The sequence below is a fragment of the Microcebus murinus genome, chromosome 4 (assembly GCF_040939455.1).
Source record: "Microcebus murinus isolate Inina chromosome 4, M.murinus_Inina_mat1.0, whole genome shotgun sequence".
Taxonomy (NCBI): domain Eukaryota; kingdom Metazoa; phylum Chordata; class Mammalia; order Primates; family Cheirogaleidae; genus Microcebus; species Microcebus murinus.
In genome coordinates this window covers 15,322,654-15,336,599 of record NC_134107.1, presented here as the reverse complement: position 1 = coordinate 15,336,599, position 13,946 = coordinate 15,322,654, and positions in this window count along the sequence as shown.

Here is a 13,946-nt window from a genome sequence, read left to right as displayed (position 1 = left end):
GTGACCTATGTCTCAGTTTTCCTATATATAAAAGAATAATAGCTGCCTCTTAGGCATCTTGGAGCACTTGCTGAAATAATATTTAAAAAACATCTTAAAACTAACCAAAGGGCAAGTAGGTCTTCCAGAGTTCTTGCTTACTTCATTCCCACTCTGGAATCTACATAATATTTATTAAATCATCTTATTCTAGAATCATTTTGGGAAAGTATGAAGCAGAAAACTATAAAATATAAGTTTTTAAAAGTAATATAGGAGGAATATAAACTTTATTTTAACATTACCTTATATATATGTTTATATATAGCGAGAGATGGAGAGACTTGGATCACTATTCATGAGAGATAGTGGTGTGTAGTTTTTTCTTTCTTTCTTTCTTTCTTTCTTTCTTTCTTTCTTTCTTTCTTTCTTTCTTTCTTTCTTTCTTTCTTTCTTTCTTTCTTTTTTGGTAGTATCTGTCTGACTTTGGTATCAGGGTAATTCCGACCTCTTAAAAAGAATTGGGAAGTTTTCCCTCCTCTCAAAAAAGAGTTTGAGAAAGAGCAGTGTTGATTATTCTTTAAAAGTTTGTTGGAGTTCACCAGTGAAGCTATTTTGTCTTTAGGTTTTCTTTGGATGGTTCAGAAGATTTTGGGGGATGATGCAATGAGTGCAGCACAAATAAAAGTGTGGCATAAATGCTTCAAAGATGGTCGAGAATCTGTTGAAAGTGATCCACATTCTGGAAGGCCTGCAACAGGAAGAACACATGAGAATGTTGGATGTGTACAGGTTAAGTTAAGAGATGCTGGAATAACTGTGTGAGGTCCCAAAGTGCCTCCTTTGAAGAGGATGGAAGCATCATTGTCCTATGTACAACGTTTCTTGTATTATCTTCAATAAATGTCTCTCTTTTCATACGACATGGCTGGATACTTTCTGGAGGTACCTTGTATACTAGGACTTTTGACCAATGCATACCCCTAGAATATTTATCCATAGGTACAGCACAATTATCACTCAATACTTGGAGGGTGCCCAGACTGTATGCTAGAAAGAGTCTGGATAGGAAGTTTCTTTGGTACAAAGGTAGAGTCTCCATTCCCTGCCTAGGAGAATTTTTTTCTATCCTTGTATCTGTGCAGCAGGTACTCTATTCCTGGCTGATGGCCTTGAAGGTTAGGGCTCGGACTGTGGAACAAGCCTGACAGATAACTCTAACCTTAGAAACACAGTGTGCTTGTGCCCAGGGAAGAAATTTGGGAAGCAGACAACCAGTTTACACATCAGATATTCTGTTCTATGTGAAATGTGAGAAGGATATGAGCATAGCCCCAAACCAGATGAAAGTGCCTGTCCTAGTTTCACAATAACAGGCCTGGGGGTAAAATCAATCATGAGGTTTTACCACAGGAAACCAACCCTACAATTAGATAAACATTTGTCATTTGGGTGCGTATACAGTTGGATCAGAACGACAATTCCTTATTCACTAAATTCATGGAAATCATAAGAAATGTTGCCCTTTCCTAGGTGGGCAAAGTTGGTGTCTCAGATAATTTCAGAGGAGGATTCCGTGCCTGTTTCTCTCTCTCTCTCTCTCTCTCTCTCTCTCTCTCTCTCTCTCACACACACACACACATACACACGTTGCCATTTCACCCTCCTGCAGTCCCCACACCTATGGGGTGAGTAGTTGATCAGGACAGGCTGACTCCGGGGGAAAGAGAAAGACAAGTTTCACCGGAGTTTGGGGTTGACTTTTCTTCTCTAGGAGAAAGGAACCCGGTGCTCACGTCACAGCCATCCCAAAGGGAGTATGCTTGGAGACCTTTGCCCATCACCTACCACTTCTACTCTGGCTATACCCTTGTGGATATGAATAGTCGAAAGCATACCAGTAATTAATCTTGAAATGAGTCCTAATTCTGCCTTGTCCTTCCATGAGACTCTGTCTTCCTCACTCAGACAGACATCAGTGCTAGAAGAAAGGGGAGAATCGCCCTCTGAAACAAGGTTAGCATTCATGTGTCTTCACCAAAGCCCTTTTACGTTCTTAAAGCTAAAAGTTGCCACATTTACAGAATCAACACAAAATTTCTTCTACCTATGTTTATTAAGGAGCCTTAAGTTAACAGTACCATCAGGTGTCACTGGTGACCATAGAATCCTTGGGATCTCAGTTTAGAAGGGCATCAGAAATCAGCATGCACCACACCCAATACAGATGTTCCACCTAGTAACACCCATGCGACCCCAGGAAAATGTTTTAATAGAGGCCAGAACCCAGGCAGTTTCAAAGGGCTGACATACATGATCTCCAATAGAAGGTAGAGTTAATTCTGGTTGGACCTTTCTCCATCATATGTTTCCTAGGATTGCCTTTGCCACATTGCTTCCACCTCTTTACATTTGGAAAGACTGTAGAAGTGAAAGCACTTTTCTATAGCAGTAAAAATAAAAATAATAGCCTGGTGGGGTGGGGGTCAGCAGTCAACACCTGCCATAGAGTTTCCTGAGGCAGTCCAACCCCAAGGGTCTACTCTGAAGTGAGGACTGGGAGCCCTCAGTGGACTAAGGAGGAACATGTCAGGTCAAAGGAAGAAGAGTAATGATGCACATGGTCTATCAGTACAGGGAGATGCTCAAACCAAGGAGATTTGATAATAATATTTTTATTATTATATTATACTATAATTATTGATATTGTATAATTACATATTATTATAAATAAAAATTATTATTATTATTCTGAAAACAATAATTAGACCCAAACAATGTTTAATTTACATTGGAGATTTTCTCATTATTTTGTTGGGGGGGTATTTTCTTCAGGTAATCTAGTTATAGCAGTCTTTTTCTCTAAGCCACCAGATCATTATTTTTATTAGAATAAATGTAGGTATTTGTAATGCTACTTATATCCATCATGTCACACCTCATTTGCATAAGGTGCATAAAAGAAAGCTTTTCTTCCCATGAAAAAGTTGTGTTGCTTTGTAAAGAATAGCAGGCTGATACATTTTCTCCAATAGATAGGCTTGAGTTTAAATTATAATCAAGCTACTTGTTAGTGGTATGACGTGTAGCAACAGATCTGATCTTTGCAAAATTTGAATTTCCCTATCTACAAAACAAGGATGTCATGGGGTGTGGTGTGGTGGAGAGTTGCTTTTCCCCACTAAGTTTGTTTCTTTCCAAAGACTGAATTTCATCTCTCCCTGTCCTGTAGAGAGGCCATGTAGGGTTTCTGCTTTGATGGTCGCTTAGCTCACAATAGCATAGTCCCTAGGTGAATAGTTATTTCTGTAAAGACAGGGTTGTGCACATTAGTCTGAATGGAAAAATTCTCCACAGAAACAGAACTGACAAGATGTTCCCATAGTAGTCTTTTACATACTGTCTTAGCCTGAACATCTCAGAGAAGAGAAGGAATGACCCAGCTCGAGAAGCTGCAAAATTGCTACAAATATGGTTGAGTGTTAGTAAAAAGGAGATGAATTTAGATATGAACACACAACAGCACTTACCATTGTAGAAAGAAATATAGGGAGGAAATGCTACCCAAAGCCAGGGCATTTTAAGAGATAAGACAGACAATATACTAAAGAAGTCATAGCAGAAGAACCAGGAACTCATTAGGCCCTTGAGCTAAGCACTGAACAGGTGTTTTCGTTTAGGGATTCCTAAGGGTGATTCTCCAGCTGAAACAAATGATGCAATCAGGATGATATCATCCAAGTAAGCAGGTTTCATGGGTCTCAGATAGTCCCTAGTTAGATAAATGGAAGCATTTGTTATGGCACAGAATTGAAAATGCCTGTTGAAAAGAGGCAGAAAAGGCTTCTTTTTTATTTTATTATTATTTTTTTTAATTTCAGCATATTATGGGGGTACAAATTTTAAGGTTTCAAAAAGTGCCCCCCCTCCCCCCACAAGTCTGAGCTTCCAGCGTTACCATCTTCCTGATGGTGCACATCTCACTCATTATGTATGTATACAAAAGACTTCTTTATAAGGCAGAACCCGCAGATCATATAGCATGATAACAATAAGGGGTTTATATTAATAAACCTTAAAACATATGTAGTAAAAGAATTAGGAACTACTACATTAACCTTAAAATTACCCAGGGCTTAAAATTTCATTCAGTTCCTCTGCTCTACAACAACAACAACAAAGCCAAAAATCTATTTCAAAAGAACTAGAGCAAATTTTCTGTAGCCTGAGCTAATGACTTAGGTCCTAGGATGGTATAAACAGCACCATATCAGAAGATAAGACTTGGTCAGGGAGAAAGATGTTATTATGGACTAAATTGTGCCCACCCCCCATCCCAAATTCATATGTTGAAGCCCTAACCCCAATGTGACTATTTGGCAATAGAGCCTATAAAAAGGTAATTAAGTTTAAAGACATCATCAAGGTGGTGTCTTGATCTGATAGGATTAGTATCCTTAGTGTCTGTTTAAGAAGAGACAGCAGAGAGCCAGCTCCTGCTCTCTATTGTGTTTAAGCCATCATCTCTCCATAGGTCTAGTTCACCATCTATATCAACCTCAATCATGCTACCCTTTACTTCCTGTGTATCTTGTGCAAGGCACTTAACTTCTCCAGGGATCATTATCCTATTTGGTAAAATGATGATAGCAGGACCTAATTCAAACATAAGTAAGGATTAAATAGGTTACTGGATTTAAAGTGCTTAGAACAATTTTTTGCACATATTAAGCTCTCAATTATATCAGTCATTATTCCTTAAGGAACCCATTTGATCTCCAGAATGCTAATTTTTCAGAAATAGACCATTTATTTTTATTTCTTTTTTTTATTACTTCATATTATGGGGGTACAGATATTGTTAGGGTTACATATCTTGCCCCTGCCCCCCTCCCCCACCCTGCTATGCCAGAGCTTCTAGCGTGTCCAGCCTCCAGGTGGTGCGCACTGCACCAACCTTGTAAGTACATACCCTTCCCCTCCTACCCCCTTACCCCTGCCCACTTCCCGATTATAGATTTTTTTCAGACATTTTGGTTACAATGTATATGTTTACCTCTCCCTAAAAAGGGATAGAGGTAATCCCTTCCCCCCAACAATGCTCACCACTTCCTTAAGATGTGGGTCTCCCACCCCAAATCCTTGTTGAACACTACTGTTTTTTGAGCACCATAGTTTTAATCAGTCAGTACTAATTTGATGGCGAGTAGATGTGTAGCCCATTTTCCAGATCTTGTGTCATCTCGCTTTGTATTACGGGCTTAAGCTTCGTCCAGGATAGCATAAACGGTGCTAGCTCACTGTCGTTTCTTAGGATTGAGTAATATTCCATTGTAAGCATATACCACATTTTAGTTGTCCACTCATGAATTGATGGGCACTTGGGTAGTTTCCATGATCGTGCAATAGTGAACTGTGCTGCCATAAACATTCGGGTGCAGATGTCTTTATAATAGAGAGACTTATGTTCTTTTGGGTAGATGCCCAACAATGCTACTGCTGGGTCGAATGATATTTCTATTTCTAGCTGTTTGAGGTATCTCCAAATTCTTTTCCACAAAGGTTGCACTAATTTGCAGTCCCACCAGCAGTGTAAGAGTGTTCCTGTCTCTCCACATCCTTGCTAGCATTTGTTGTTTTGGGATTTCTTGATACAGGCCATTCTCACTGGGGTTAGGTGGTATCTCATTGTGCTTTTGATTTGCATTTCTCTAATGATTAGAGATGTTGAACATTTTTTTGTATGTTTGCAGGCCATTATTCTGTCTTCTTTGGAGAAGTTTCTGTTCATTTCCACTGCCCATTTCTTGATGGGGTTGTTTGATTTTTTCTTGTTTATTCTTTTAAGTTCTAGGTAGATTCTTGTTATTAGATCTTTAGTGGAAGTGTAGAGAGTGAATATTTTTTCCTGCTCTGTGGGTTGTCTATTTGCTCTAATGATCGTTTCATTGGCAGTGCAGAAACTTTTTAATTCGATGAGATCCCATTTGTTTATTTTTGATGCACCAGTGATTGCCTTGGGGGTCTTCCTCATGAATTCTTTGCCTAGCCCAATATCTGATAGAGTATTCCCAACATCTTCTTCTAGGAATCTTAAAGTTTCATGCCTTAGGTTTAGATCTGTTATCCATCTTGAGTGAATTTTTGTGAGAGGTGTGAAGTTGGGATCCTGATTTGCTCTTCTGCATGTTGCTAACCAGTTTTCCCAGCACTATTTATTGAAGAGAGAATCTTTTCCCCAAAGTATATTTTTGTCTGCTTTATCAAAGATTAGGTTACTGTATACAGATGGTTTCATCTCTGGAATCTCAGTTCTATTCCAGATATCGATGCTTCTGTTCTTGTGCCAGTACCAGGAAGATTTAACTATTATTCCTTTATAGTACAGTTTGAAGTCAAGAATTACTATATCAGAAAGAAAAATAGCTAAAAAATTTAGCTATTTTTATTTATTATGTAGTAATTTGATGTTGAAAACATTTCCTAATTTAAACATAAAATTAATAAAACAAGGTATAACTCACTGTGTAACCTATGATTAAGGCTGTGTTTTACTTTTAATTGATTTGTTGTTCTATCTTTTAAACTCTGTAAAACAGCAAATTTCTCAATGACCAAAGCTGACAATGGGATCTGTTTTGAGGAACATTCAAAGATAAAAAATATCTAAGAAGATCAGTGTGCTTTATTTCTTCAGTTGTGAAATAATACCTCAATGGGGAACAACGTGAATTCCTCAAGAGATATAAATAATCTTTTATATTCATCTGGTGTTTCGAATCATATTAGAACCCCAGAGTAGAGCCTTACAGAGCACCTCGTCTTCATTAAGGGACACAGAAAAATACGTAAGTATACAAAAGTCTAGCATCTGTCTATTGCAGGATTAGAAAATAGAGATGGAAAATCTTGATTAGTTACTTTAGAAACTAACTTGATTAGTTAATTTTCAGTTATCAACCCCTGAAAGAATCAATGATGGGCTTAGCAAAGACCCATAACAAGTGAGTAAAGCCTTGCAGTGGAGATACTCCCTCCATCTAGTCTTAATATTTGTATAATAGCTGCTCAGACCAGCAGAAGGGTGATTCAAGGGAACCTAAGTTGTGATAATATCCCCACCCCTGGATTGGGGGATGGGTGGGTAGTTACCTGATATGACCTACACCACTGAAAGCTACAAATACATGATTGAGCAATTTGGGTCTGTTAATGTGAGAAAGACATGGAGCCATACTTTTTGAGGATATTCAGCCAGGAAAGAGCATGCCAGGATAGTGTTATGAGTGGTAATAGGCGATTCCTAAATTTCTGTTAAAGAAAGATGATTCTCATGAGAATAAAGGCAAGCAGAAAATTGTTTGAAGAACAGGGTTTTCTGCACCCGAGTCATCTATCCATCCTCCAGCTCTGCTTTCTGGAGGAACAGTCCTCAGGCCTGTTGATCATGTCTTTATAAAAGAAAAGAAGAAGAAAGAAAAACCTCTTTATTGAGGTATAATTGACATACAACAAACTGAAGTTTTTGGAAGGCTTTAATTTGAAAAGTTTTGACTTATGTATACAGTCATGAGCCATCATCACAATCAAGATAATAAACATTACCCCCCAAAAATTGTTCTGCCTCTCCCTACCTTCCATCCTTATTTCCTGGAAACCAATGATCTACCTTCTATTGCTATAGATTAGTTTACTATTTTTGAATTTTATATAAATGAAATCATACAGCATGTACTTTTTTTGCCTGTCTTCTTTCACTCAGAATAATTACATTGAGATCCATTCATATTACATTATCTATGTTCATTCCTTTTTATTTCTCAGTGGTAGTTCTCCATTATATGCATACATTACAATTTGTTTATTCATTTAGCTGTTAATGGACATTGGGAATGTTTTAACTTGAGGGATATTACAAATAAAGCTGCTATGAACATTTGTGTAAAGTCTTTATATAAACATATATCTTAAGAATGAGGGAATCCTTCCCAAATCATTTTATGAAGCCAGTATCACCTTGATACCAAAGCCAGGAAAAGACATGACAGAAAAGAAAACTACAGACCGATCAATATCCCTTATTAATATGACTCAAAAACCCTCAATAAAATACTAGCAAACATAATTCAACAGCACATCCAAAAAATAATCCACCATTACCAAGTGGGCTTCATCCCAGGGATGCAAGGATGGTTCAACATACATCAATCAATAAATGTGATTCACCACATAAACAGAAGCAAAAAGAAGGTCATATAATCATCTCAATAGATGAAGAAAAAGCATTTGACACAATCCAGCACCCTTTCATGATTAAAACCCTCCACAAATGAGGCATAGAAAGAACATATCTTAAAATTATAAAAACTATATATGACAAACCCACAGCCAACATCATACTGAATGGGGAAAAGTTGAAAGCATTTCCACTAAGAACTAGAACAAAACAAGCTGCCCACTGTCATCATGTCTATTCAACATAGTATTAGAAGTCCTAGTCAGAGCAATCAGACAAGAGAAAGAAATGAAAGTTATCCAAATTGGGAAAGAAGGATCAAACTGTCACTTTCACTGACAATATAAGAGACTCCTGGGATTGATAAATAAATTCAGCAAAGTCTCAGGATATAAAATCAATGTACACAAATTGGTAGCATTTCTTTCGGCATATTATGGGGGTATAGATTTTAAGATTTCAATAAATGCCCTTCCCCCCTCCCCCCACAAGTCTGAGTTTCCAGCATGACCATCCCCCAGATGGTACACATCTCACTCATTATGTATGTATATACCCACCCACCCCCTGCCCAATACCCTATTACTGTAGTACCTATGTGTCCACTTAGGTGCTACTCAGTTAATACCAATTTGATGGTGAGTATATGTGGTGCTTGTTTTTCCATTCTTGGGATACTTCACTTAGTAGTATGGGTTCCAGCTCTAACCAGGAAAATATAATATGTGCTATATCACCGTTGTTTCTTAGAGCTGAATAGTACTCCATGGTATACATATACCACATTTTATTAATCCATTCTTGGATTGATGGGCACTTGGGCTGTTTCCACAGTCTTGCAATTATGAATTGTGCTGCTATAAACATTTGAGTGCAGGTGTCTTTATTGTAGAGTGTCATTGGATCATTTGGGCAGATGCCCAGCAATGGGTTTGCTGGATCAAATGGTAGATTCACTTGTATCGCTTTAAGGTATCTCCATATTGCTTTCCACAGAGGTTGAACTAGTTTGCAGTCCCACCAGCAGTGTAGGAGTGTTCCTCTCTCTCTCCGCATCCATGCCAGCATTTATTATTTGGAGACTTTTTGATAAAGGTCATTCTCACTGGAGTTAAGTGATATCTCATTGTGGTTTTGATTTGCATTTCCCTGATGATTAGAGATGTTGAGCATTTTTTCATATGTTTGTTGGTCATTCTTCCGTCTTCTTTAGAAAAATTTCTGTTCAAGTCCTTTGCCCACTTTTTAATAGGGTTATTTTATTTTTTCTTGCTGATTTTCGTGAGTTCTAAGTATATTCTAGTTATCAGCTCCTTATCGGATGCGTAGGATGCAAAAATTTTCTCCCATTCTGTAGGTTGTCTGCTTACTTTCATGACTGTTTCTTTGGCTGTGCAGAAGCTTTGTAGTTTGATCATGTCCCATTTATTTATTTTTGTTGCTGCTGTGATTGCCTTTGGGGACTTCTTCATAAACTCTTTGCCTAGGCTGATGTCTAGGAGAGTGTTTCCAACATTTTCCTCTAGAATTCTAATAGTTTCATACCTTAGATTTAAGTCTGTTATCCAGCATGAGTTGATTTTTGTGAGAGGTGAAAGGTGTGGATCCTGCTTTAGCCTTCTACAAGTGGCTATCCAGTTTTCCCAGCACCATTTATTGAAAAGGGATTCTTTTCCCCAGTGTATGTTTTTGTCTGCTTTGTCAAAGATTAGATGGCTATATGAGGATGGTTTTATATCAGGATTCTCAGATCTGTTCCACTGGTCAATATTCCTATTTTTGTGCCAATACCAAATTGTTTTAATTACTACAGCTTTGTAGTATAGTTTGATATCTGGCATATTAATACCTCCCATTTTGGTTTTTTTTTTTGCCTAGAATTGCTCTTGATAGCATTCTATATACCAATAATAGTCAAGCTGAGAATCAAATCAAAGACTCAATACCATTCACAATAGCAAAAAAGAAAATAAAATATCTAGGAATATACTTAACCAAGAAGGTGAAAGATCTCTACAAGTGGAACTATAAAACACTGAGGAAAGAAATTGTGGATAACACAAAAAAATGGAGAAACAGATCATGCTCCTGGATTGGTAGAATCAACATTATTAAAATATCCATACTACCCAAAGTGATTTACAGATTCAATGCAATCCCCACAAAATACCAATCGCATATTTCACAGATCTAGAAAAAATAATTCTACACTTTGTTTGAAACCAGAAAAGAGCCCCAGTGGCCAAAGCAATCCTAAGCAGAAAGAACAAAGCTGGAGGCATCACATTCCCAGACTTCAAACTATACCATAAGGCTATAGTAACCAAAACAGCATAGGATTGGTACAAAAATAGAGACATAGACCAATGGAACAGAATAGAGAAGTCAGATGTAAAATCATGTACCTAGAGTCAACTGATCTTTGACAAAGCAGACAACAACACACACTGGGGAAAACAAGCACCATTATTCAATAAATGGTGCTGAGAAAATAGGATAGCCAATAAATAGGACCCTTATCTCTTGCCATCACAAAAATTAATTCAAGATGGATAAAAGACTTAAATGTAAGGCATGAAACCATAAGCATTCTATAAGAAAATGCAAGAGAAAGTCTTCTGGATATCAGTCTAGGCAAAGCATTTATGACTAAGACCACAATGACAATTACTGCAACAACAACAGAAACAAACAAATGGGAATTGGCTAAATTAAAAAGATTTTGCACATCTAAGGAAATAATCAACAGAGTAAATAGACAACCTACAGATGTGAGAAAATATTTGTAATCTACACATCTGATAAAGACCTAATATCCAGAATCTACAAAGAACTCAGTCAAATCAGCAAGAAAAAACCCCAAACAACCCCATTAAAAAGTGGACAAAAGACACAAACAGAATAGAAGTTTTTCAAAAGAAGATGGACAAATGGACAATAAACATATTAAAAACTGCTCACTAATCATCAGGGAAATACAAATTGAAACCACAATGAGATAGCCCCTTACTCCTTTTATAATGGCTTTTATTAAAAAGCCCAAAAACAATAGATGCTGGCATGGATGCAGAAAGAAAGGAAACTTGTACACTGTTGATGGGACTACAAATTAGTACAACCTCTATCGAAAACAGTATGGGGATTTCTCAAAGAACTAAAAGTAGACCTACAATTTGATCCAGCAATCCCACTACTGGTTATCTACCCAAAGGAAAAGAAGTTATTTTATCAAAAAGATACTTGCACCCAAACATTTATTGCAGCATAATTCACAATTGCAAAGATATGGAATTGACCCAAGTGTCCATTGATTCATGAGTGGATTAACAAAATGTGGTACATGTATACCATGGAGTACTACTCAGCCATAAAAAGGATGAATTAATGCCTTTTGTAGCAATTTGAAAGGAATTGGAGGCTATTATCCTAAGCAATGTATCTCAAGAATGGAAAAACAAATACCACGTGTACTCTCAACTAAATTGGAACTAATCCATAAGCACACAAGTGCACAGAGGGAAGTAAAAGTCATTAGAAATCAAGCAAGGGGGACAGGGAAGAAGGGGAGGGGCAAAAATCCACCTAACAGGTACAATGAACACTATTTGGGTGATGGGCACATTTACACAGCCCTGACTCAAGCTATGTAAGAAAAACATCTGTACCCCGTTTATATTCTAAAAGAAAAAATTAAAAGGAATGGAAACAAACTGTTAATACTAGGTATTAACTGGCATAGTAACTGAGCCACTTTGGTTTGAAGTAGCAAAGCTTTTGGAATCAGTTACCGATAATAAAAACTTTCCAGTATAATATGGAAGGAATAGAAACAATTTTAGAATCTAACAAAATAGATGAATAAAGAACTGCAAAAAAGGTAGCAGTTCAGCTAAAAATTTGTTTTCTCTGCTCTCACTTAGCAAAAGCAACGGTGAACTTTACCCTTTCTGGATTGCAGGTAGAGGTCCAACCAAAGGAATCTGGACAACTATAATTGATAAATTGGCTATACAGGTACCTGTTAAAATATTAAAAATAACTCCTTAGGATTTATCAGAATGGATTAATGAAGGAGTGACTCATATGTACCCAGGAAAAGGCAAATGCCCTGCTGCTCCTCCTTTGTGATACAGATGGTCAAATCTTATTGAAGCCACAGAAATCCTTCAGTTGCTGGCAGTATCAGACTGGCTATATGAAGATAGAAACAAGATTTCAAATTGGATGTTCCTTACCCACATTATGAATGGCACTGTAATAAAAGAGGCAGCACCAGAATGGGCATCTTTTATGGCTTCACTCTTGTGACTCAGGAGGACATAAAATGCCAATTATGGGCTTTATTTTTTGTAGCTTTCTTTTCTTCAAAGGTCTTTGTCTGATTTTGATATCAAGATAGTAGTCTCATAGAGTGAATTGAGAGTGTCCCCTTCCTTCTCTCTTTTGTGAACAACTTTGTAAAAGATTAGTACTACTTTTTTAATATTTAATAGAATTCTCCAGTAAAACTATCTGGGCCTCAGCTTTACTTGCTGAGAAGATTTTTGAATACTATTTCAATTTTTTTACTTGTTATAGATCTATTCAGATTTTCTAATTCTTGTGTCATTTTTGATGATTTAAATCTTTTTTATTTTTTTAATTTCATCTATTTATATAAATTGTTGGTGTAAAATTGTACATTATATTCCTTTATAATCCTTTTAATTTCCTTAGAGTTGCTAGTAATATCTTCTCCTCCATAACTGATTTTGGTAATGGGTGTCTTCTCTTTTATTTTCTTTCAGTACAACTAGAATTTGTCAATTTTGTTGATATTTTCAAATAACCAACTTTTGGCTTTATTTATTTTTCTCTATTATTTTTCTGTTATTCATTTCTTTGATTTCCAGTATAATCCTAATTATTTCCATATTTTTGCTTACTTTAGATTTAGTTCACTCTTCTTTTTCTACTTTTGTAAGGAGGGAGCTTACTTAGGTTATTTTTTTGAGACCAGAAGTCCTACTTTAACTGTATCCCATAAATTTGGGTATGTAATATTTTCTTCCTCATTCAGTTCAAAATATTTTCTAATTCCCCTTGTGATTTTTTTTTTATCCATGGTTAATTGAGATGTGAGTGATTTTTAACTTCTATGTATTTGGGAGTTTCCCAAATTTATTTCTGCTATTGATTTCCCATGTAATTCTATTTTGTTCAGATAATATACTTAGTATTACTTAAAATCTTTTTGAGTTGATTGGATGTCTTGTATTAAGACCTAGCATAGGATCTGTATTAGTTTTCTATTGCTTTATAACAAATAAATTATCTACTTAGAGGCTTATTACAATCCAAATTTATTATCTCACAGTTTCCTTGGGTCTGGAGTGAATGGGTTCTCTGCTCATGGTCTCACAGGGCTGAAATCAAGTGTCGGCCAGGGCTGCAATATCATCTTGGGCATGGGGTCCTCTTTCTAGCTCATTCAGGATATTTGCAGCATTCAGTCCATTGCAACTCTGAGAATTAATTTCAAATTTCTTGTTGTCTGTCAACTGGGAGCCTCTTAGAGGCCCTCTGCTTTCCCTGTCGCATAGCCTTGTCTACAAGATGGCAACTGACTCTTTGTGGACAGTAGGAGAATGTCTCTGCCGCTTCTCTGAGTCCCTCTGTCTCTGACTTCTAGACCCAGATTCAAAGGGCTCCTGTGATTAGGTCAGGCTGCCCAGATAATCTCCTTTTGATT